This window comes from Linepithema humile, chromosome 5 (assembly GCF_040581485.1).
Source record: "Linepithema humile isolate Giens D197 chromosome 5, Lhum_UNIL_v1.0, whole genome shotgun sequence".
NCBI lineage: Eukaryota > Metazoa > Arthropoda > Insecta > Hymenoptera > Formicidae > Linepithema > Linepithema humile.
In genome coordinates, this window is record NC_090132.1 from 12,114,546 (window position 1) to 12,139,151 (window position 24,606).

The 24,606-nt window shown below is 33.8% G+C and overlaps 1 protein-coding gene and 1 pseudogene across 1 annotated transcript in view; both read right to left on the reverse strand.

Annotated features, from left to right (window-relative positions):
- The window catches only part of LOC136999858 (odorant receptor 10-like), a 233,579-nt gene that overhangs the window by 93,044 nt on the left and 115,929 nt on the right, over window positions 1-24,606 (reverse strand). The window lies entirely within an intron of this gene.
- Window positions 18,035-24,260, reverse strand: LOC136999859 (uncharacterized; annotated as a pseudogene).

A 24,606-nucleotide genomic window follows, 5' to 3' on the forward strand; every position in this document is an offset into this window, starting at 1 on the left:
TACAAAAAGAAAAACTGGAAAATGTGGTAAGAGATATTTACGAAAACCATTGAGAACAATTGTTGGAAAAGAATTATGTGTTAAACCAGTTGAAGTGCTGAAAAAGACAATGAACTTATGATACTCGGAGATCCGAAACTTCCGCACTTGCACAAATCATCAACATTGCATGTAGCAAAAAATGAATACGTAAAATCACAATTTTTTAACGCCGATTCTATAAAAAAAAAAGTCTTGTGTATTATGAAATATAGCGCTTATGCTAATTGTATTCATAATATTGGAATAGATCCATTTTTTATCCATTATTGGACTAATCACCAGCTACAAATGTATCGAGAATATTGTTCAAAAAATATAAGTACAATATATATTAATGCTACAAGTAGCATAGTAAAAAATTAATAAAACCAGATAATACTTTATCACAACATATCTTCTTGTATTAAACAGTCATTTATCAAAACATATATTTTTGTATCAAACAGTCATAAATTACGATAACAAACAATTTTCGGTAACACAAATGTTATCCGAAAGGCACACAACCAACAACATTCACTTCTGGTTACTAGAATGGTGCAGAATGGGTGCTCCTTATCCCCGTGAAATTGTTGTAGATTCATCGAAGGCATTATTAAATGCTGTTATACGATGTTTTACATCTTATACTACAATAAAAGATTATGCAAATGCTTGCAAAAATAAAGCCATACCAGAGTGCTACATACGCATAGATGTTGCGCACTTTATTAAGATGTACGCAAATTTTTTCAAAAGTTTTTCACGAAGAATTAAAGTTTTTTATATGGCTGCAGTCGGTCCACTAATGATATGTCGAAACATAGACAAAGCTGGTCTTATACTTAAAACTAATTTAACAATTGCGCGGTCTGAAACGGAAGGCAAATTAGTTTTAAGGTGTTGTGCTGATGTAGGGTAGACAGGGGTGGTTTTTAAGCGTTAAGAGTGGAGCAACAAAATCGGATTTATTGCAAATCGCGAGCAACAAAATCAGAGAAACGTAATCAATCGAGATATCTCATTAATTTGCAATTTCAGAATATTTTGTTAGTGTGGGGTAGCTTTGGGGGTTGTTTTTGAGTTTAAAAATGGAGCAAAAAAATCTGGAATAGAGCAACTAATTAGCAACAAATTAGCACTAAAAAAATATGTCGTGCTTTTTTATTTTTTACTATTTTTTTTAATGGCTGTGCTAACTTTAATCTTAAGTTAGCACAGCCACTATTTTCTCCGAATCGGCTGGAGCAACAAAATCGGGAAGTGAGCAACAAATTAGCAACAAAAGAGCACTAAATTTCTGTATAAGTTTTATTCGATTGTGCTAAAGTGGCTGTGTCGTTAAGTAGCTTAATAGACGTGTACGTAATTCCTGGTTTGGAATGCCCTTGATAACGTAACTAATGATTTCTGTGTCCGAGACTGGCCAGCGACTCGATTCGCCAGCGTCACTTTGTCATGCAAATAATCCACGAACGTTTCACCCGCGTTCCAGATTCTTGCTTCAAGCTTGCACCGTAAAACTAACTGATCTGGCCGCTGCCCATACATCCTTCTTAATTCCCGGAGAAGGTCATCACAGTTTAATTCGACCCAATCGACTCTCGAATGGTACCAAGTTAGCGCCTTGCTACTTAACCTGCTGCACTAGCGCTTTTGCTCTGTAGTCGTTTAAGTCATAAGAGGAGAGCAACTTCTTTACTTGTCTTTCCCATCGTCAAAATCTAAATTATTACTGCTAAATTCGCCGACTAAATCTTTGAGTTCTTGCCATTTCTTTACATTGGCTCGAACGGGCTCGTCTACTTCCGGTCTTAGCGACATCCTTAACAACGCTAATTCTCTTCTTAATAGCTCAGCTTCGCGTATGGCTAAATCTCTTTCCTTCCGTGCGAGTTCGATCTCTCGGAGAGTGAAGACAGCGACTTGAGCACTCGTCCCTTGCTGGGGCCCGTCGGATTGCATCTCGTACGGTTCTTCAGGTGCGTGTCCCGTGACAATTAATTTTTCATGCGAGGCTCCCGCCTTCAACAGTCGTTTCACTAATTTGGTTTTCGTTCCGATCGTCAACAAATTTTTGCTTTTCAGCCTTTCCTTAAGTTCCGCCACCGTAAGTGTGCTCATTTTGGCACTTTATCTTCCGTTCGTTAAGTCAAGATCCATATTCGTAATCAAAATATATATCGATCAATCCGCACACGAGTAGTGTATCACGATCTTAAAAATGTAATTTCATAAGTTCATAAAACGTAATTCCACAAGTTCATAAAACGTAATTCCGTAAGTTCATAAAACGTATAAATCAAGTTCAAAATAGTTCGTACAGTTCTGCCAAAATATACTGCAATGTTCCATAACATTAATATTATAGAAATGCGCGGACCGGACTCATAACGGAAACCATACACCGGATACGTAACATAAACCGCACACATAACCGCGCGTAACGTAACCCAAAGCGAACGCGCGACACAGGCGATTCCTTCTTAATTCGTCTGCGTTTCCATAAACAACTGTTTGCGATCCTTTCGTAATGATCACCGAAAATGTCCATAAAACACAATTAGTTTCTCTTGATTCACACTATCATAACGCCGGACTTGACGCCAATGGAATCCCACTTTTGAATTTGTAAGGTTTTTCCTAATAAATTGTAGGCGTGCTTAATATACGTAACTGTTTAACCAGTTGAGTGGTAGACTTTTCTGAAAGATTTGTGCCAAAAGTGATAAGAGCCAAAAGTTAAAATATCAAAAAACGGTGAAACGGGTTCAAAGTTTTCGAAAAAGTAACTTTTCGGAATGGGTGTGGATCCCCCCTCTAAGCCCTGGGGAAAGAGGGGGAGGGGGCAGAATAAGGGTGGAAAATGTTAAATGGCACTATGGATCGAGTGGGGATCATTTGAAAGGGCGTTTCAAGACAAGAACAATGATTTTTAAAAATGTTTACTACAATTTTCCAGTCAAAAGTGGAGGTGGATCAAAGAAAGGAGGATAAACTTCCGAAAAGCTATCACCTCCGATTTAGCTTATATTCAGCCTAAATACTTATTTTATCTAGTAAATAATATTCCCAAATAAATTTTTGGTGCAAATGCCTCCTCCGCCCCCCAGCCCCCCTCAAAGGTTCAAAAATAAAATTGTTTTTGTTAATTATTTCAGAAAGTATTCATTGTACGGAAAAAGTTGTCAAACATAAAATGAAGCTCATAAAAAGCTCTACAAATAAGGTCTTATACATATTTTACCTAATTCTAATATTTTAGTCGTTTTAACAATTAACAGTCGCCATATTGGATCCGCCATTCTGAATGTTGCAATTTTGACAACAGATTCGAATTCAGCAGCCCAAAAAATATAAGGATATCAAGTTTTATGCAAATTTATTGAAAATTAGTGGAGTTATTTAGAAATGTACATATATGATACATTACCACGTTTGACACTTTTTTTTGTACATATATGATACATTATCACTCAACTGGTTAATAATCCGTTTACAAGTTTGCGCGAATTAACATTGACGGCCGGCCACGAAAAATAGAACTGCTTCGTACGGAAGCCAGCTCAAGACTGACTGATCGCTCCTCGAGCTCGAGTGGCCGCGTTCGCATTTTGTTATTTCTAAGGAATAATAAAAGAAAGAATGAGCCGCTATCTGCCGCTAACGTTCGCGCATCGCGTCGGTAGAATCGGCGGCGTCGGTGTCGCCTAAATCAAAGGCTTTGTTTGTAAACAGCGTCGGTAACTATAGGCCTTTTATGGCCTTATACATGAGAGGAACTCTCCCAACGTTTTAATATTCGCAGCTCAAACGGTGAGATCACGCTCCGTCTTCATTTCGAACAACTTTGATAATTTTATTTTTCGTATTTTTCGCAAGCTTTTTATACCCACTTGTTGAGACTAATTAAACATGACACTAATTAAAAATGCTGACAATGCTGATTAAAACATTGAAATCTGAAAACAATGGCGCCCAAAGTGTTGTCTGTTGCTATGGGTTTTTGCACACAGCACTATTAAAAGTGCTGATAAAATATAAAGAAATCTGGCAACAATGGCATCTCAAACTGCTAACGTGGCTGTTGTAAAGGCTAAAAATAGTGATAACACCATGCTTGTAACAACGCAAAATAGTGCAAAATAGTCGACAGTGCTGATAGCGTAAAATGGCGCCTGCAAATTCTAAAAAAAAATGATGACGTAATCCGTAAAATATGTGATCTCTTCCAAACTTTTGTAAACTGATATCTCTCCCCTTTATTTTGTGTAACCTGATACCCACATCACAAAAAAGTGCTGACGCTGCGCTTTTACAACTGCAAACGTGTGTAACCTGATACCCCTTCACTCCAAAAATGCTGTAATTTGATACCCCTCCTCTCCAAAATGTTGTAATCTGATAATTCCTCCCCTCCAAAAGTGCTGACGTAGCGTAATCTGATACCCCCTCTTCCCCACACTTCTTTCACATGCCTGAGTTAAAATTCTCCTAGCTATACTACTAGAGACATTATCAAGATTGGTAAAAGGCTCACATAATAGCAGACTACTGCTGATCATTAAAAAGGAAGACACTTGAAATAAATTTACATAAAAGGAAATCCATGCAAAGAATATTCGAAAATAAAAACCTTGATTTTATAAAAAGAAGATAAAAAAGTGACATATTTATTGCACATACATGAGCTTCAGACATGAATCGTTAAAAAAAGAGAGAAAATATTAAAAAAAAAAAAAAAAAATTTTTAAATAAACAAAAAAATAAAAAAAAACAAAAATTTTTTTAAACAAAAAAATAGAGTCAACAGCCGCCACGTCCCCATTTGTGACTCCGGTTCTAGCTGAAAGCGGTTATTTTAAAATTATGGTTACTATATAGGGTGTCTCATTTTAAGTGGGCACCCCGAATAATTTCGAAGGTAGTAATTTTCAAAGAAAATGACAAAAATTGTTGAGTTTAAAGGGGTTTGAAAAGAAAACATATTGGTTTTAAAAAAAAAGTATGCAGTTGCATGTTGCAAATTACATATTTTTTCTTGAAAACAACTATGTGTTTTCTTTATACCAATTGATTTGTTTCATTATTTTATGCATAAAAGTATTAAGGTAAGATTCCCGAAAATTGAATGTTTTACAAGATATTTTGTATTTTATGTCAAAATGCTGTAACTTTCAAGCCTCATAACTCGAAAAGTACTTAATGAAAAATAACTACATTATAGTGTTTTGAAAAGCTCTTGACACCAGTTATTATATTTTGGAATCAAAAATAGGATGTTCCATTAAAAAAAACAAAGTTGACCTCCATATGACCTTGGCACGTACACCCTAGGTTAAACCAATGTCATCATCGGATGTCCCCCTCCAAACCCAACAATTTTTGTCTGGGTCATTTTCTTTGAAAATCACTTCCTTCGAAGTTATTTGGGGTGCCCAATAGGTTTAAAATAGGACACCCTGTATACAAGGTGTTTCAGACCACCCATCCCACCCTTTTAATCGAGGGAATTGGTTATTTTGAAGAAAAATATTTATTAAACTTTAAATTTTATTAAAAATGTTATTTGCACTTTGTTGTGTTAGGTAGAAATTTGTAGCGCCTGAAATGTAAATTTTTTTTCGATTCAAAAGTGTTTATTAAAAATATAAAAATGCTTCACATTTACACTCCGTTGAGTTATTTAATCCGCCATTTTGAACTTTGGAATTTTGACTTCGGAGATTCGGAATAAACGACATAAAAAACTTCCGATCAGTTTTGTTTTTACAATAGCGGTCCGCTATAATGGATTCACTATTTTTTATTTTGGAATTTGTACTTCAGATTCGGAATCCGCGACCCCAAAAACCCTTAAACACAATGAAGGATAAAATTCGAGTTGGTGGAAATAACTTAGGCCTTAAAAAGTTAAAACTTTAGCCGTATTACCTCCCCCCTCCCTTCCATTTTGAAATCTCTGTTCGTAGTAATGAATAACTTTCTATGATTTTTGGAACAGAAAATGTGCAAGAAATCAATCTGAGACATACACAGGTGATTGAGTGATGACAGAGTGACCTGCACCTATATCTCGCATGTAGTGTGTATTGAAGAATTTAGAAAATTCAACAGAAATGCATGTCGCATTTATTTAGTGATTCCTGCAACATGAGGGTTGATTTTTATAAATTTTTTCATGCTGAATCTGAATTTGTTAATCAAAATAGTCTATCTTTAATACTTTCTGAGTGATTCTAACCTGAAAGTCGGATAAAATCGCCGTTTTCACACTTTGAGGATATCTTAAAACCTTACGTGATGGGGCAATTCGAGCAACGGATTCGTTTCAAAAACCTTCGGAATGATCTAGTCTGATCTCTGGATCAAATTCATTGCAGGCCTGTGTTATTACTAATTAATTATTAATAAATCTTTCTTTCCAGCCGAAAGAGGTAAATGCCAAGTAGTATGCGTGGCTAAACGGGTAAGGCAAGTGGTTAGAATATTGAAAATATCGTGTTTGAAAATTGCTTTTTGCAATTTTTTTGCACATTTATTAATAATTTTGGTATATGTTAAACTTGTATTTTGTTGTAAAATTGTAAAATTATTTTTATTTTTCTATTGACAAGTCATAGCTGTTACGTCCTTACAGAAGGTGAAAGTGTCATGTCGTCTGCAAAAATTAATATACAGGGTAGGCCATTTTAATCCATCCACGCAAATTTCTCCGTAAGTAAGCCAAATACAGAAAAATGGTTCAGACAAAAGTTGTTGAGGACAATGGGGGTCACCTATTTGTGTTAGTGACTTTGACCTTGAAGTCAATTTTCAAAGTCATTTAAAGGTCAAAATTAATTTTTTAAACGAAAACTCTTATTTTTGATTCCAAAATCTAATAGCTGGTGTCAAGAGCTTTTCAAAACACTATAATGAAATTATTTTTTATTAAGTACTTTTCGAGTTATGAGGCTTGTAAATTACAGTATTTTGACAAAAAATACAAAATATCTTGTAAAACATTCAATTTTTGGGGATTTTACCTTAATACTTTTATGCATAAAATAATGAGACGAATCAATTGGTATGAAGAAAACAGTTGCTTTAAAAAAAAAATATGTAATTTGCAACTGCATACTTTTTTTTAAAATCAATGTGTTTTTTTTATACCAATTGATTCGTCTCATTATTTTATGCATAAAAGTATGAAGATAAGATTCCCAAAAATTGAATGTTTTACAAGATATTTTGTATTTTATGTCAAAATACTGTAATTTACAAACCTCATAACTCGAAAAGTACTTAATGAAAAATAACTTCATTATAGTGTTTTGAAAAGCTCTTGACACCAGCTATTAGATTTTGGAATAAAAAATAGGGGTTTCCATTTAAAAAAATTACTCTGACTTTCAAATGACCTTCAAGGTCACGGTCAAGGTTAAATCCAAGGTCACCATTGAAAAGCCAGAGAAATTTCCTAAAACTTTTGTATTTAACATTTTTTCGTAAAATACCTTCCTCAAAACTTATTCGGGGGTTTCCATACTTTTGCCTCACCCTGTATATCAAAGATTAATAGGGAACTGTTAGAATTGAGTTCAGAGATGTAGTCTAAAAATGTTTCCTGAATTAGAATTTATGCAAAGCATGCGTGCAATATAGACGATAATGAGGTAAAAAAGGGCAATAGATTAGTTCCGGGATTTTGGGATAGAGGCGCTATACAGTTCTCAGTGCTAGAGTACCTCAAGTGAGAGTACGGACAACAGGGTAACGATCGGTGATTGGTCCGTCAAATTGAGGCAAAAGCGGAAGTAGCATGTCCGTGCGCACCAACTGTGTATACCACTGTTTGAAAAGAAATTGTTTCTAATTAAAATAATTCTGTGCTTTATATGAGAATAAAATATAAATAAGAAAAGAGGTGAGTAGTAAAAGATTGCATGTGCATATACGTGTTACAGCTCTGTTTGTGCTTATCAACTTTAATATTACTGCAAAATAAAATATTTGGTATATATAACTCATACATTCAAGATAATTCATTTTATTAATTTCCCTTTTTATGTTGTATATTTTACAGGAGGATATTCTATAGGTTAGTTGAAACTTTATATTTATTAATATATAATTTTATTGATTGTGTATATATGTATTTGCTAATGTACATAATATCTTTTCATTTTATACAGACTTATTTCTTCGAAACTGAATTATGAGAACAAAGAGAAAAAAAGACGAAAATGAAGATATAGAGAGAAGATGTAATTGTATATTCTAATTTATTATCTGTATTATGCAATTTTGTCGTCAATGATAATAATATATTGGATGCAAATTGTATAATAAAATATTTAGGTATCTATTAAAAAATAAAATTTATTAAAAAATAGTTAATATCCTATTTTTAATTAAACAATTCTCTTTCATTCTATTTATATCTCCTTCCATTTATACAGTATAAAATCATTGTTATATGTACAATTTCAGTTTTACCCTTCAGAGCATATTTGAAAATGCGCGCGCTCTTTAGACACGTTTCCGGTTTTGCCTCATTTATGTTCTGTTGTCCGTACTCTTACTTGAGGTACTCTACTCAGTGCTATCTGTCATATACAGAATCTTTTAGGTTAGTTATGTGTGTGCTAGTTGTGTGTGTGTGTGTGTGTGTGTTTGTGTTATGTGCTACGAAACCCGGCTGAAAAAAATGAGTTGAAGGCACTCTGAAGGATAAAAAAGTGTATGTATTATACATAAATTTTGCAACATTTTTGCAAACATTTACATTATTTAGTTACATACATTCATATTCTAATTTCTGTAAAATACTTTTATTTATCTGCTTCCTGTGTATATATTATGTATATTATATGCTCCATATTATATATATTCACATCAAAGTATCTATGTAAAAAGTTAATATCATTTTGTATATTGTATATATTTTTATAATAAATGTATATGTCATATAACTTATTTATAAAGCATGAAATATAAAGGTATTTTTAGTTTCTTGTATGTATCATTTGTAAAAAAATCTTGATTAAAAAAAGCATTAATTTTGTGACTTGCAATAATCTGTTTCAATATATACTTCTTTTAAATACTTACAATTAGTCTTATTTTATGCGTTTACCTTGGTATCTAAAATACGCATCAAAATATAAAATTTATTTCTAATTCAGTAAAAAAAAAACATTGTAGTCTTACACCATAGAAGAATGGTAAAATATCATGTATATGCAATAACAAATAAATCACTTTTCCACTGACATTATGCACAACTTTGCAGAAATAAAATTATTCTCTGATTTTTGAATGTGTAGTGCAGTTTAAAACACACAGTCGAAATATGTCTATATTTTTGAAATAATAGTTCTGATTTTTCATAAATCACAGTGGTTTTATAAAATGTTCAATTTTAACAGTTTTTATTGGACTGTACTTTAGAAAATATTATATTTTGTCATTTCTCTGTGTTGTAAGACAAGAATGTTTCTTTTCTACTGTAATAGAAATATATTTTCGATTTTGATACGTATTTTAAATACCAAGTTAATCACGTAAAATAAGGCTAATTGTAAATATTTAAAAGAAGCATATATTGAAACAGATTATTGCAAGTCGCAAAATTAATGTTGTTTCTTTTATCAAGATTTTTTTACAAATGATAGGCACAAGAAATTATAAATATCTTTATATTTCATGCTTTAGAAATAAAAAATATGGCATATATCATATACATTTACTGTAAAAAGAGTATACAAAATAATGTCATTTTAAAAAGATATTTTGATATGAATATAGATAATATAGCACATAATATACATTATATAAAGCATATGACGTAATAAAAATATCTTACAATAAAGAATAAGACAAGCCAGAGGCGGTTTTCTCGTGGACTGGCAATATAGAATAAGACAAGCCAGAGGCGGTTTTCTCGTGGACTGGCAATATAGAATAAGACAAGCCAGAAGCGGTTTTCTCGTGGACTGACAATATAGAATATGACAAGCCAGAGGCGGTTTTCTCGTGGACTGACAATATAGAATAAGACAAGCCAAAAGCGGTTTTTTCGTGGACTGGCAATATAGAATAAGACAAGCCAGAGGCGGTTTTCTCGTGGACTGGCAATATAAAATAAGACAAGCCAGAGGCTGTTTTCTCGTGGACTGGCAATACAGAATAAGACAAGCCAGAGGCGGTTTTCTCGTGGATTGGCAATTTAGAATTACAAAAGCCAGAGACGATCTAACGTCATCTAACAATTTTTAATAAATATAGTCAGAGGCGATCTAACGTCAGCTGACAGTTTAGAAAAAAGAGAGCTAAAGACGATTTATTCGTGAACTGGCAGATTTTAAGAAATATTGTCAGAGGCAATCTAACGTCAGCTGACAGTTTAGAAAAAAGAGAGCTAAAGACGATTTATTCGTGAACTGGCAGATTTTGAGAAGTATTGTCAGAGGCGATCTAACGTCAGCTAACAATTTTTAATAAATATTGTCAGAGGCGATCTAACGTCAGCTGATAGTTTAGAAAAAAAAGAGCTAAAGACGATTTATTCGTAAACTGGCAGATTTTAAGAAATACGTATTTCTTTTAGTTAGTAATTTACTACGTGTAGTCTGTTTATGTTTTATCGGATAATTTATAAGGTCATTTAACCTTTTTTCTCGCAATTGAAATTCTATTGTATGGCTGTATGATGTACATACGAGACGAAATAGACTTATACGAGGTGTCTAATAGATATAAATTAGATATGATAAAATATTTGATTTGAAAAATTTATGTATAATATTATATATCTAATTGGAAAAATATGTTATATGCTTTCCCTATTTTTATTCTTAAGTAGTTAATACAAAATAAATAAATAAGTTAATTAATTATTCAATACATACATATACATATTGAATATAGTTATTTTTATTTTGTATTTTATGTAACTAAAATTATATATACTCTCATTATTTCAGTCATTATCACATAAAATACAAAATAAAGATAACTATTTATTCAATATATGTGTATATATATATATATATATATATATATATATATATATTAATTAATTAATTAGTTATTTTGTATTTATTACATAAGGATAAAAATAAGAAAAGTATATATGACATTTTTCTTCAGTGATATACAGGGTGTCCCAGACCTACCGTCAAACCTCTTCAGGGTAGATTCCTGATGTGATTCTGAGCCGAAAGTTTCTCTTACAAAATGTCGAGGGTGTCCTAGTTTTTGAGTTATAACCGGTTACAGATCACCAATAAATGCGGTGAATTTTCGCGCGCTCAGGGACGTCACACATCGAAGAACCTCGCGCGCGTATCTTGTATAACAATTTATTTAACGCGTTTCTCGAAATTATTCACTGTTCACTGTTCACTGTTCACTGTTCACTGTTACACTGTTACACTGTTACACTGTTACACTTAGTCCTCCACAGAAAGGGTAGAGTCAGGAAATTTCGCCGGTCAGTTCACACGGTCACACACAGCGTATCTTGCTTTTAACACGCGACGCGTTTTCGCGCACGTGTGTAGCAAGGTTACCATCGCGTCACTTTTTGACACTTTTCACTTAACAAACTGATCACTGATGACTTACCGAATTGTACGAAATTACGATACGCACGCGAAAGCCGTCAAGCACGACACAAGTGCAGAACTGTCAAGCATTAGCGTGAAGCGCAACGCACTAGTGTGACAGAAAATCAATACGAGCGATACAAAGTATGTCTTATCGCGTCGATACGGAGCAATCGATACGATGTTTTTTAATAATAAAAATTAAATAAAACAAAGTAAAACTTTTATTTTTATTAAAAAATTAAATTATTTTTCATTAATTTTAATTTATTTATTTCTATAAATCAGTAAATATTAATTAATTATTATTAATATTAATTATTTATTTTTAAAAAATTTACAATATTTATTTTACATTAATTATTATAAGTATTAGAACAGTATAACATGCATTAATATTTGCAATTAATATTTACAATATTTATAATTAGTTTAATTTTTAATTAAAATGTCATAATATTCTGCTGCAGTGTACTCCATATTTCATAAACGTTTTATGACATTAGAGTGAAGTACGGCGCGAGTATGCGAATAAATGATGTACTAAATAACATTATTCTTTTTTTATTTAGTATATCATTTGTTCGCATTTCCACTTTTTAACGATAATGCAATAAAACATTTGTAAAATATGGAGTACACTGCAGCAGAGTATTGTGATATTTTAATTATTTACGGAGAGTGTGGTCAGAACTGTCTCCTTACCGCGCGAGAATATAACGCTCGTTTTCCGGGGCGGAAACAAATCAATCCACATGTCATTTTGCGACTGTTGCATCGCGCGCGAGGAACGGGCCGTTTGATTCCTGATAGACATCTCAATGTCATTGCTGAACGTCGCGCTCGTACGGTAAACAATGAAGAGAGGATCTTGGATACGGTGAACAATGCTCCAGAAATGAGCGTACGCGAGATTAGCCGCGAGCTCACGATCTCACGTAGCACTGTCCACCGCGTGCTACGTGATAACAGATTCCATGCGTATCATTTTACGCGAGTGCAACATTTGTTGCCAATGGATTTTGCTGCAAGACTTCGTTTTTGCACATGGCTCTTAGACCAGGAGTATGATCGACCTGGTTTCGCGCGTGAAATCTTATTCACGGATGAATCGCAATTCACGCGCGATGGTGTATTCCCGAGTCGAAATTTAACACCTGTATTGAACCTTAATCTTTTATTTTGAGGTAGGCATAAGAGAGTCAAAGTAGATGTTATGCATTGTATCGTATGTATATAATAGCACCTACTTTGGCGCTACAATATGTCCGAAATTTCCTTTTTTCCTGCTAAAGCTTCAAAGTAGGGTTTAGTTAAAACCCTCCGTTGACCCGCTTTAGACCCTGAAAATATATAGATTCCTTTTTGCCAGCACTACTTTTATGATATTATCAAGAAATTCTAATGATTGCAAATGTTCACAATAAAAAAAAATACTAACTATAATTTTGATTAACGATAATTTTTAATAGCATACAATTTAAAAATATCATCAATCAATACCATTTAGTTGAATTTTATTATCTTTTGAAAATTTGTAATTATTAGAAATTTCTTGATAATATCAAAATATAATATCAAAATTCAACTATTGAGTATTGATTTGATATTTTTAAAAATTGTATGCTATTAAAATTATCATCAATTAAAATTATATAGTTAGTAATTTTCTTTATTATTGTGAAGATTTTTGCAATCATTAGAATTTCTTGATAATATCATAAAACTAGTGCTGAAAATCCATATACCTTTGTGATTATATTAAAAATATTAAATTAAGATATTAAATATAAAATAAGATATTAAAAACATTACATAATATTTATTGAATTAAATATTATTTATTAAGTATATATAATACATATAGTTAAGAGTATATTATTAAGTATAGTTAACATGCGTTAAAACAAGTTCAGACAGAAATACTTATACAGAAAAAGGTCCAAATTAAGACTGAAACGTTTGATAATATTGTATCACTTAATAAAGCAATAATCAAAATACAACCACATTATGCATATTGCTCGTATAGTTTTTCATTTTTATTTAAATTTTAACGAGTACATCTAAAATAGTTAACATTTAATAAAAAAATTAATTTAAAAAAATTTTTTTGCGTTGAATTTTTTTCAGATATTATATCACTATTTTGAAAAAGGAAACGGAAAGGTATCAATATTAATGAAAGTTGGAAATGCAACGAATCAAATATTTTCCTTTATGATTAAACATTATAATAACTTTTATAGGTCGAATTTATCTAGTATATATATATATACTAGATAAAAGTTCGAGGCTTAATGGAGGAGTTCTCGCAGTAATACAATCTATTTTGTGAGGCTCTATAGGTTTAAAGTAGTATTTCAACGTCAAATTATAGGAGATCAAGTTTTAAAAGAGGAGTTCTAGGTTCTAATTCCGTAAAAATAGGTTCATATAGGCTGTATGAGCATTAAAAGAGACGCTAAATTTCAACTCGGGTTCAATATGCGGAATACACATTTATGGGCAGACGAGAATCCAAGAGACTACAGGATTCAAAGTTTTCAACATCGGTTCAGTATAAATCTGTGGGCTGGCGTGCTGAACAATGCAATTGTAAGTATATTCTCCTTGATCAAACAAAGTTTCGAGAATTCATTTTCTTACCTTTTCAGATTGGTTCGTTTGAACTGCCAGCGCGAATGACAGGTCAATTGTATACACAATTTTTGCAAAATAACTTGCCGGAACTATTAGAAAACGTGCCGCTGGATCAACGAATACGCATGATGTTCCAGCAAGACGGAGCCCCGCCGCACACTTGTAGGATGGTGCGTCAAGTATTAAATGAAACTTTTGAAAACCGATGGATCGGACGCCTAGGTCCCGTGCAATGGCCAGCGAGATCACCAGACCTGACCCCATTAGATTTTTTTCTTTGGGGTACGGTGAAAAATTACGTTTACCGTGAACGCATCGACAATCGTGAAGAATTGAGCGACAAGATTGTTGAGGCGTTCGCAAAAATAACACCGGAAATGGTAAACAACGCACAACGCAGTCTGTTGCGACGGGCAAGGCTCTGCGTCGAATGCGATGGTGGCCAATTTGAACACCTCTTGTGAAATAGGTACGACAACAACAATGTTATTTTGTATGATAAACGGTATGCTTGCGATAAACATGCAACATACATATGAGTTACTTTATATTTTCAGATTTGTGCAGCAAAATCTGTTATTACGCAGTACACGGTAAACAGTGTTACGCGAGATTGCGACCTTACGACTCATCTCGCGAACGTTCATTTCTGGAGCATTGTTCACCGTATCTAGGATCCTCTCTTCGTTGTTTACCGTACGAGCGTGACGTTCAGCAATGACATTGAGATGTCACATTGAGGAATCAAACGGCCCATTTCTTACGCGTAATACAGCAGTAATACTTATAATAATTAATGTAAAATAAATATTGTAAATTTTTTAAAAATAAATAACTAATATTAATAATAATTAATTAATATTTACTAATTTATAGAAATAAATAAATTAAAATTAATGAAAAATAATTTAATTTTTTAATAAAAATAAAAGTTTTACTTTGTTTTATTTAATTTTTATTATTAAGAAACATCGTATCGATTGCTCCGTATCGACGCGATAAGACATACTTTGTATCGCTCGTATTGATTTTCTGTCACACTAGCGCGTTGCGCTTCACGCTAGTGCTTGACAGTTCTGCACTTGTGTCGTGCTTGACGGCTTCCGCGTGCGTATCGTAATTTCGTACAATTCGGTAAGTCATCAGTGATCAGTTTGTTAAGTGAAAAGTGTCAAAAAGTGACGCGATAACCTTGCTACACACGTGCGCAAAAACGCGTCGCGTGTTAAAAGCAAGATACGCTGTGTGTGACCGTGTGAACTGACCGGCGAAATTTCCTGACCCTACCCTTTCTGTGGAGGACTAAGTGCAACAGTGAACAGTGAACAGTGAACAGTGAACAGTGAATAATTACAAGAAACGCGTTAAATAAATTGTTATACAAGACACGCGCGCGGGGTTTTTCGATGTGTGACGTTCCTGAGCGCGCGAAAATTCACCGCATTTATTGGTGATCTGTAACCGGTTATAACTCAAAAACTAGGACACCCTCGACATTTTGCAAGAGGAACTTTCGGCTCAGAATCACATCAGGAATCTACCCTGAAGAGGTTTGACGGTAGGTCTGGGACACCCTGTATATAGTATTATATGTATATTTTTTATTTATTATTTTGTCATATTTAGTTCATATTTATTTGACACCTTGTATACGCCTATGTCTTCTCGGACATTATATTGTAGCCTTGCGACGAAATTTCAGTCGAGGAAACAAGCACAAGCATCGTTTGTTTACAAACTTTCGATGACACACGTACACAGACCACACGTCAGTGTAGTGAGTTACCACTACAAACAAATGCGTACACACGGACCTACGTGGCGTAGGCTATGCCGATAATGTCATTTCATTTTTAGTACCATCGAAATGATGGCGCTTTCGCGTCGGAGTTCGGCTGCCACTCCAGCATCCTCTTAAGCAAGATTCAATGTAAATTTTTTTAAAAAACTATACTTGAAAAACTTGCAAGATAGAAACAATAGATTGAGATTAGCAATAATTAAAATAATGTTATATTATAATAAAGATTCTAAGACTCTACGCAGAATAGAGAAAATATTAGGAATAGGAATAAATATTAAATATTAGGAAAATCAAATTGAAATTATTTTACTTGAAATAAGAGAACGAAATGTATTAATTATTCCTAATTCTTAACACATAATTCTAGTCATAACTCTTATGCCGTATTTCATATTATTTAATTAAAATTTTTAGTTTTAGTTTTGCATCCAAGTTCAGTGTGTACATGATCCGAGTTCTAGTAACTTTCCCTCGGTCCGAGATCTCGGACCGAGTTCTAGCATCGTGGACACAAGGCTTTAGCGGGGTGACTTCTTGCAGAACCTGGCCTAGCCAAATAAGGATCTTTCTCTGTAAATAGAAAGGGCCCTACATCTCTCTCCACTGTCTGACGATTTGAGACGATGAGACGAGTGAGACATGAAACGGTACGTTGATTTACGCAAAATAACTCGCCGGAGTCAGGAGTTCGGTCGGTTGGGGGCACGTAAAAGAATGCTCGGATGAAATGAGTAAAACGAAAGAATAAAATAAAATAAGATTTATTTTTCAACTGAGGAAGTCTATTATATACAAATCCGTGTGGATACGGAGCGTTTAATATGTTTGTTTGAACGCGGGTTATAATTTATCTCGGCGGTGATGAACAATGTGTAACGGTGGTCGTACTGTGACGAGAAAGTGTCAGCGCAAGCGCGGGTGCCGCAGTTGTCTCTAGACGATTGCGAGCGCGTGGATCGATACGTTCGAGCGGCGTCGATGATCGATCGACTGATCGATATGCTCGGGCGCGTGCGCGGTGATTTCGATGTTCGCTGTTGATTCGATTAGTTCGCGATTGCCTGCCGGATTTGAGGACCCGATTTTAAAAGGATGAAGACGGGAGCGAGGACGCGCGTATTGCCCGCGTCCTGCAATGACCGGTGATCTGACGTGGAGCCGAGTATTCCCGGCGGTATACGGGTTTGCCCGTATGTAAGAAAGAAACCGAGTGCGCTCGGTAATATACGAGTATGCTCGTATTTAGGTGACAAAACCGAGTATGCTCGGTTATTATACGAGTGCGCTCGTATGCGAGGAAACGAAACCGAGTATGCTCGGTAATATACGAGTGCGCTCGTATGCGAGGATCGAGGCCGAGTATTCTCGGTAACGTGCGAGTATGCTCGCACGGAGGAACGGAGGACGGTTCCTGGTGGCCGAGTATGCTCGGCAGGAATACGAGTATTCTCGTATCGCGATCTAGAGCCGAGTATGCTCGGCGAGGATACGGGTGTGCCCGTAACGTATGGAAGCGGTTCTTGGGGCCGAGTATGCTCGGTCGGTGCACGAGTATGCTCGTGCTCGTGGGGCTGCTGGTCATAGATTTCGAGTATTCTCGAGGATCACGAGTGCTCTTGCGATAGGATGTTCACTGGCGAGCAGCGAACAGGATCTGGTAAGAAAGCGTACAGCCGGGCCTCTTTTATACCCGGCTGCCGCCCGACTGGCGAAGGATCGGCAAGCATCGGCGGTTTAGCCGGCGGGCCCCCACCTGGTAAATTTCGAAAACGGTCGGGTGTGGGGGGCCGTCCGGCGATTGACCGTCGGTGTTTATGATACTTTTATCGGCGCTCGATGCGCCCTTTTTGGCTACGGACGATGTTCGGTCCGTAGCCGTGACGATGCATGCTGCATCGTTACAGATTTAATATAACGTTCAACCTAACCTATGGCATGTACACGACTACTGCATTAAGAATAGCCGATCGACAGCGCTACTCGCGCAAGCGCTCGTCATCCAGGGAAACCATAATTCATGAGCCCACCAGGCGGGACATTCAAATTGAGTCGTATCAGCAGCAAGCAGACATGCCTGAACAGAATCCTCAGGAAAACCAACAAGATCATCAAACCTGGGTACAGAAATGGAATCAAATAAAAAACAGACACAGATCGAAGATTACTGGCTAAATAAGCCAGTGAGTACCAGCAACAAATATGAAAAATCAAATGACGCAGAAGCTCATTTAAACCTAAACCTAAACGATGACAACAGCACTAAAAATATATAAGAAAGCAAATCACTTCCCATTTTTTTAGACGGAATTAAAAATATCGCACCGTTAAAACAAGTACTTGACAAAATTGCAAAGGATTAGTACGAAATAAAAATATTAAGAGATAATCAGATCAAGATACAGCCGTTAACAACTGCAAAATATCATTCCATAATGGAGGCTCTTAAACAAAAAGGAAGTCAAGGTTATACATACCAATGCAAAGCTGATAAAAAATTCAAGGTAGTTTTAAGAAACATGCATTCGACAACTGACATAAACGAATTGAAAAAAGAAATTGAAACACATAATCATAAAATTATTAAAATAAATACACTAGAAACAAAAACAAAGAAACCACTTCCGCTATTCTTCATCGAACTACAGCAAAAAGACAACAATAAAGAAATCTATAAAATTAAAAATCTATTAAACACAATTATTAATTTCAAACAACCATATAAAAAACGGGATATTGTACAGTGCACAAGATGCCAAGCCTATGGACACAGTAAAAATAACTGTTTTAGGGATCCTAGATGTGTCAAGTGCGCGGAAAAACATCTGACTAGTACATGTCCCAGAAAGCAGAAATTCGAAGAAGTGAAATGCTGCAATTGTGGAGCCAAGCAAGTTATAAAGGCTGCGAAGTTCGCAAACAACTGCAACAAAGACTATTTCCAAAACTAAGAGAAAGACAGGCGGAAGAGCTCAATTTAAGTCCAGTTCAAAATAGAAAAAATCAAATTAAAACTAAGATAAGACCTATCCAACCTAATGCAAGCTATGCTCAGACACTAAGAGGAGACACTCCATTACACCAGCAACATCCAGAAAAGGCTGACATAAATAATAATGGCCCACATACTGTGCCTACTAACCAGTGATGCGATATCTACTACCGAGCTCGCGGCTCTCGAGCCCCAGCACAAGTAAGAAGCGCTACGTCATGTGTCTGTGTGCGCTCGGCCGTTCGGCTATAGAGAGAGAGCGGACGTCTCTGTCTTGCTACCATCGAGCCGACGTAAACACATTGCGGACGGCAAATGCTCAGAAACAAGCGCTTTTAATCGAGTAAGGCGAGTGCCTAGCGGATTCGAAGTCCCGTATTCGAGACTTGATTTTCGCAACTTTTTTTTTCTTTTTTCCACATTTGTTTCTAACAGTGTAAGTTAGTTAATAATGTTTTTTTGGCTAAAAAATATTATTTTGTATATTAATAATATATTTGCAAATGTTAAACTAATAACTAATTATTTTTAAAAAAATACTGATTTGCTATTATAAATAGAAAAATGAAGTCATTTTACAACATACATATTGCAACAAAGTGCAATTTAACATGTGAAATTATTGTTAATAAATATAAAATAATATTTTTTAGCCAAAAGCATAATCTAATGATTCACTTGATGGTACAGTGCTAAAAACAAATATCGAAAAAGAAAAAAAATGTTACAAAAGCAGTTTTCAAACATAAGATTTTCAATATTCCTGCCACTCGCCTTAATCGATTAGCCACGCTTGCTTCTTAACATTTATCTCTATCGAAAGATTACACACTTGGAAAATTATTAACTATTTATTTTAAATTACTGCATATTAGCAAAAGTTACTGTACTGTGGAGATTAGTGGAGAAACGGTAACATACAATGCAGTCAAATACATCTTACAAATGCAGTCAAATAAATCAAAGATTTATTGCACTCTTGTTAGCATGTTAAAGTATGTGTAGCGTATTATTGGTTCATTAGTAATTTTAAGTGTTATTAATAGTAGTCTTTCACACTACCTTTGAGGTTCCACTAACTAGGCGCGTTCGATTTTTTTTAAGTGAATCGTCGCCTGGAGCCTTATCGTACCACTTTTTTAAAATTATAATTTAAGGTAAAAGTAATTTTTATTGTTTTGATGTTGATGGACCATATCTTGTGCAAAAATAAAAGAAATAAATATAAAAATAAAATAAATAATTAAAGGTAAAATAAAAGTAAATTTCTCTAAATTCTTGACCGTCTATTAAAAAATTCTTTTATGGTTTGAAGATTGTTATAGAGTAGTATAAAGTACATATAGAGAAATAAAATATATAAAGAAATTATTGAAAATAAATGTATGAAAGTTTAGTTTTATATGTAATTTAATTTTCAACAATTTCTGTATATATTTTATTTTTCTATTAAAACAGCTGAATACAACAACAGCTGAATACGAAAACAGCAATCTTAACACACTTCTTCAGTCTTCGTCTGTTTCAAGATTTTGCGTTTATTCACTCGCACGTCTCGCGGTCAATTCTGTATACATCTATAAAATATAATTCCTAATATCAAAACACAATGCTCACTTTCTTGGTTGTTACCGTCGGTTACAGTCCAGTGAAAATCTTTGAAAATCTTTGTTGAAACGTATATTTATTTTCCCAGTGCTATAATTATTATAATAATTATAATTTAATATTTTACGAGACATTGTTTCGCTGCGTGTTGCTGTTTGAAGGAGATACTATAGCCGTAACTAGTGAGATATAAATTATATTTCTTTTTTTTTTATTATATTTTTTTAATGTTTTATTATTATATAGTTTTTTAATTATTGGCGCATTGGCAAACGAAACTGGAATCTTAAAGTCCTGTTACTTTATACTTGCAAGTAAATATTTTATTTATATTTTATATTTTATATGCATTTGTAATATTTTCGTGTTCAGACAGTTAACTCGTATTGCAGGGATTCCGACTGCGATCGTGCATTTCGAATTATTCTATATTATTCTCTGACTTCTATTTTTTACTATAAAAATGAGCGACAAGACAAAAAATACACGTAAACAAAGTTTTTCGGAATCTTGGCTTCAAGATGATCGTTTCAAACCTTGGATTCGTAAAGTATCATCGGACGAAAGTCTTTTTTATTGTATTATATGCAATAAAGAAATGTCTTGCTATTCATCGCATGTTGCAAGACATGCAAATTCTGCGAGTTATAAGGACAAGATAAAACAAAATATATCAGATGATGATATAAGTCCAAGAACCAAAATTTCAAAATACAACATTAAATTTCAAAAAGAATGGTTGGATATAGCATTATTTAAGCCATGGTTACGCGAAGTGTCAAATGACAAGCGTGCATTTTTTTGCACATTTTGCAACAAATCGTTTATTGGAGACTTATCAAACGTATATCGTCACGCATTTTCTAAAAAACACGTGGAACAAAACAAACAACAAGAAACAGACGAAGATGTCGATATGATAGAGGAATCGATTTCACTTAAAGAGCGAAGGAAATTGGCAGAAATTCGATATGCAGCGTTGATCGCAGATAGAAATATTCCTTTCCAAACTGCGAAAGATATTCTCAATTTTTTCCAAGAGATAGGAAAGGATTCGGACGTATTACAAAAAATGAGTATGAGCCAAAAGAAATGTACAAACATTATTTCAAATGTACTATGCCTAATAGAAACAGATCGTGTGGTTGAAAGCATTCGAAATACCAAATTTTCTATTTTTATAGACGAAACGTCTGATATTTGTAATGAAAAACGGATGACGTTTCTTGTCCAGTTTGTTGATCCTAAAACATTAGATATTCGCACGCAATTAGTAAAATTAATTAATATCGACGCAAAAAGTAGCAGTGTGGACAAAATATTTAATGCATTTAAAACTTGTAACGGTGCAGCCCGCAAGCTGCATCGTTATGGCTACGGACCGTCCATCGTTCGTAGTCAAGGAAAGTAGTCAAGCCTTAGTATAGCGTTGTAGACAACAGTAATAAATCTTAGTGCTTTTTGCGGTAGCTCTTTTAGTACTTTACCGGTAATTAAGTCGTATCCTGGCGCCTTGTTTCCCCTTACAAGGAGAGGCTCAGGATTTGTCCTCTCCGATTTTGATGGACTTTAAATATATAATAGTATTACCTTCCTATTAATTACTGGTAAAGCCACTCGACGCAACTCTCAAGCATTCGCGAGAAAAATTAGCTTAAACTTTTCCGTGTCTGTAATGTACCCATGCGTGAAAGATCAATCGTCGAGCACTAGTAGCTGTGAACGGCTGTAAGACGACTGACTACTAGAACGAACTGTTGCACGTTTGCTGGTTCGAATCTTGCTTTTTTCTTCTTTTTTTTCCTTCCTTTTTTTAATAAGCTGCATTAACATGGATATGATTGTAACATACTTAAAAAAAAAAATTATTTAATAATTTTTAAAAATGTTGTACAATCACATCCATGTTAATGCAGATTATTAAAAAATAATATATTATTTAAATTATTACCCTGCAATTAAATTATTATAAAATATTAATTATTTACTCGCCATATATGCATTAAAAATTTTATGAAATAAAAAGTAATGTGATTAATAAAAAACAATTATAAATAATTTTTTGGTTTATGAATAATTTTATTTTTACATAATTTAATCGGAATCTTCTTCGGAATCCTCGCAAGGTTTACACACTTTTGGATGATAATTATCATAAAAGCATTTAAAACATAATATTAATGAGCACATTGTATAAAACTAATGTCTTTACATGCGCAAGATTTTTTAAATATTGTAAGAGGAAAACAGACATCATTAACATTAAGAAATAATGGTTTATCATCAAGCAATTTTGATGCGTACCATGCATATAAAATCAATTTTTTAAATATAGGTGCCCTCAATTGATGCAAAATTAACGAATGAATCTTAATAGCGTCTTCTCGTGTATCAATTTCTCTTTTTTCCTTCAACAAAGTTGTTGCATTTTGTAAACGTTTTATAAAATTTTTTACTTGACGATAAAAATATACATCGCAAGGCTGACAGAGAGGAGTACATTTTGGTGGAATTACTTTTATATTACAAGATGCTGTTCCTCTCTCATCTTCAAAAATTTCATCATAAATTGTTGTATCAGTTTGTCCTCCCCACGAATCGATAAGTAATAGAAATTGATTTTTTTCTACGTATGGGGAAATACAATTTATAAGAAAATCTTTATATATAACTTTTGTGAGTTTGCCTGATTTGGAGCATGTTACGAAAATATTTTTATATTCATTAGTTAAATGATCTACTTTTTTTTTAATAGTAGGACCAAATTTTTTGGTTAGTTCTTGCATACATAAGAAGACTGTAGGTAACAATTTGCCCGATGCAGTCAAAGAATATTGCACTGTATATGAATGTGTTATAATGTGTAAACATTTTTTTTAACAAGTACTGTTTTTGTACCTTGCGATGCGAGCGATCTATTATATGGAATTTGATACTGACAACCTGTTTGATCAGTATTTATAATAAAATCAAAATTAAAGTTGGGCATGATTGCTTTTGTTTGTGTCCTGAATTTTTCCGCTGCTTGTAAAATTTCTTCAAATGACGCTACTTCTTTATTACTTACAAATCTTGTAATTTTCCTTTGCCTTATCCTATATTTATATTTAAATCTGGTCACCCAGCTTTTGCTAGCGAAAAAAGTAAAATCTTCCGATAGTAGTGGAAATGCAATAGCCATTGCCCATTGTTGTAAAGTCCTCGTTGTAATCTGACAATTAGAAAAATTCAAAAATTTTAAATGTCAATTATCAATATATATTTTTAAAATTTTAAATTCTATAATATATAGATAATTTTTTTATAATTTTTTACCTGCTCAAAGCACTCTCTGGCTTCTTTAAAATTTGTAAAAGTTTCTGTTTCAATTTTTACAAATTTATCAATAGTTGTTCCACCTCGTTTGACATCCTCTTTCCATGTACGCAGCATCCTGGCATCTTTCAAGTGGTTGAGGCCTTGTCTTTTTAATGTCTTTATAGACCATTTGAGATGCAATTGTATTAAAGCAACCGCCTTTTCCTTATATTCTAAAGGAATGTGATCATGAGATCGCAGCGTTTCCTCACCAGGTTCGAATTCTGGACTCGAACTGCTTGTCTTGTCTGTACACTATGATAATTAGCAAAATAATTGCGTGTTATGTTTTGCTTATGACAATTATGCTTTATTGCTTCCAGAAACAAATACTAAAAATATTAGTAAAAAATTTAAAACATACCTCCTCATATTTCTCTTCATTATCTATGTTAAATTTTTCAGCACTGATTAAACATTCATTCGTTACTATTTGTCTGTCCTCCAACATGAAAATAATTTCTTTAAAAATTTCTTCACCCATGGCTATAGAAGCGGCTGATATTTCAGTTGACGGTGTATTTGTAAGAAGATTTTCAGCCTCGAGCAAACTTTTGCAGTATATAAGAGCGTTAGTCAGATCGTTTCTT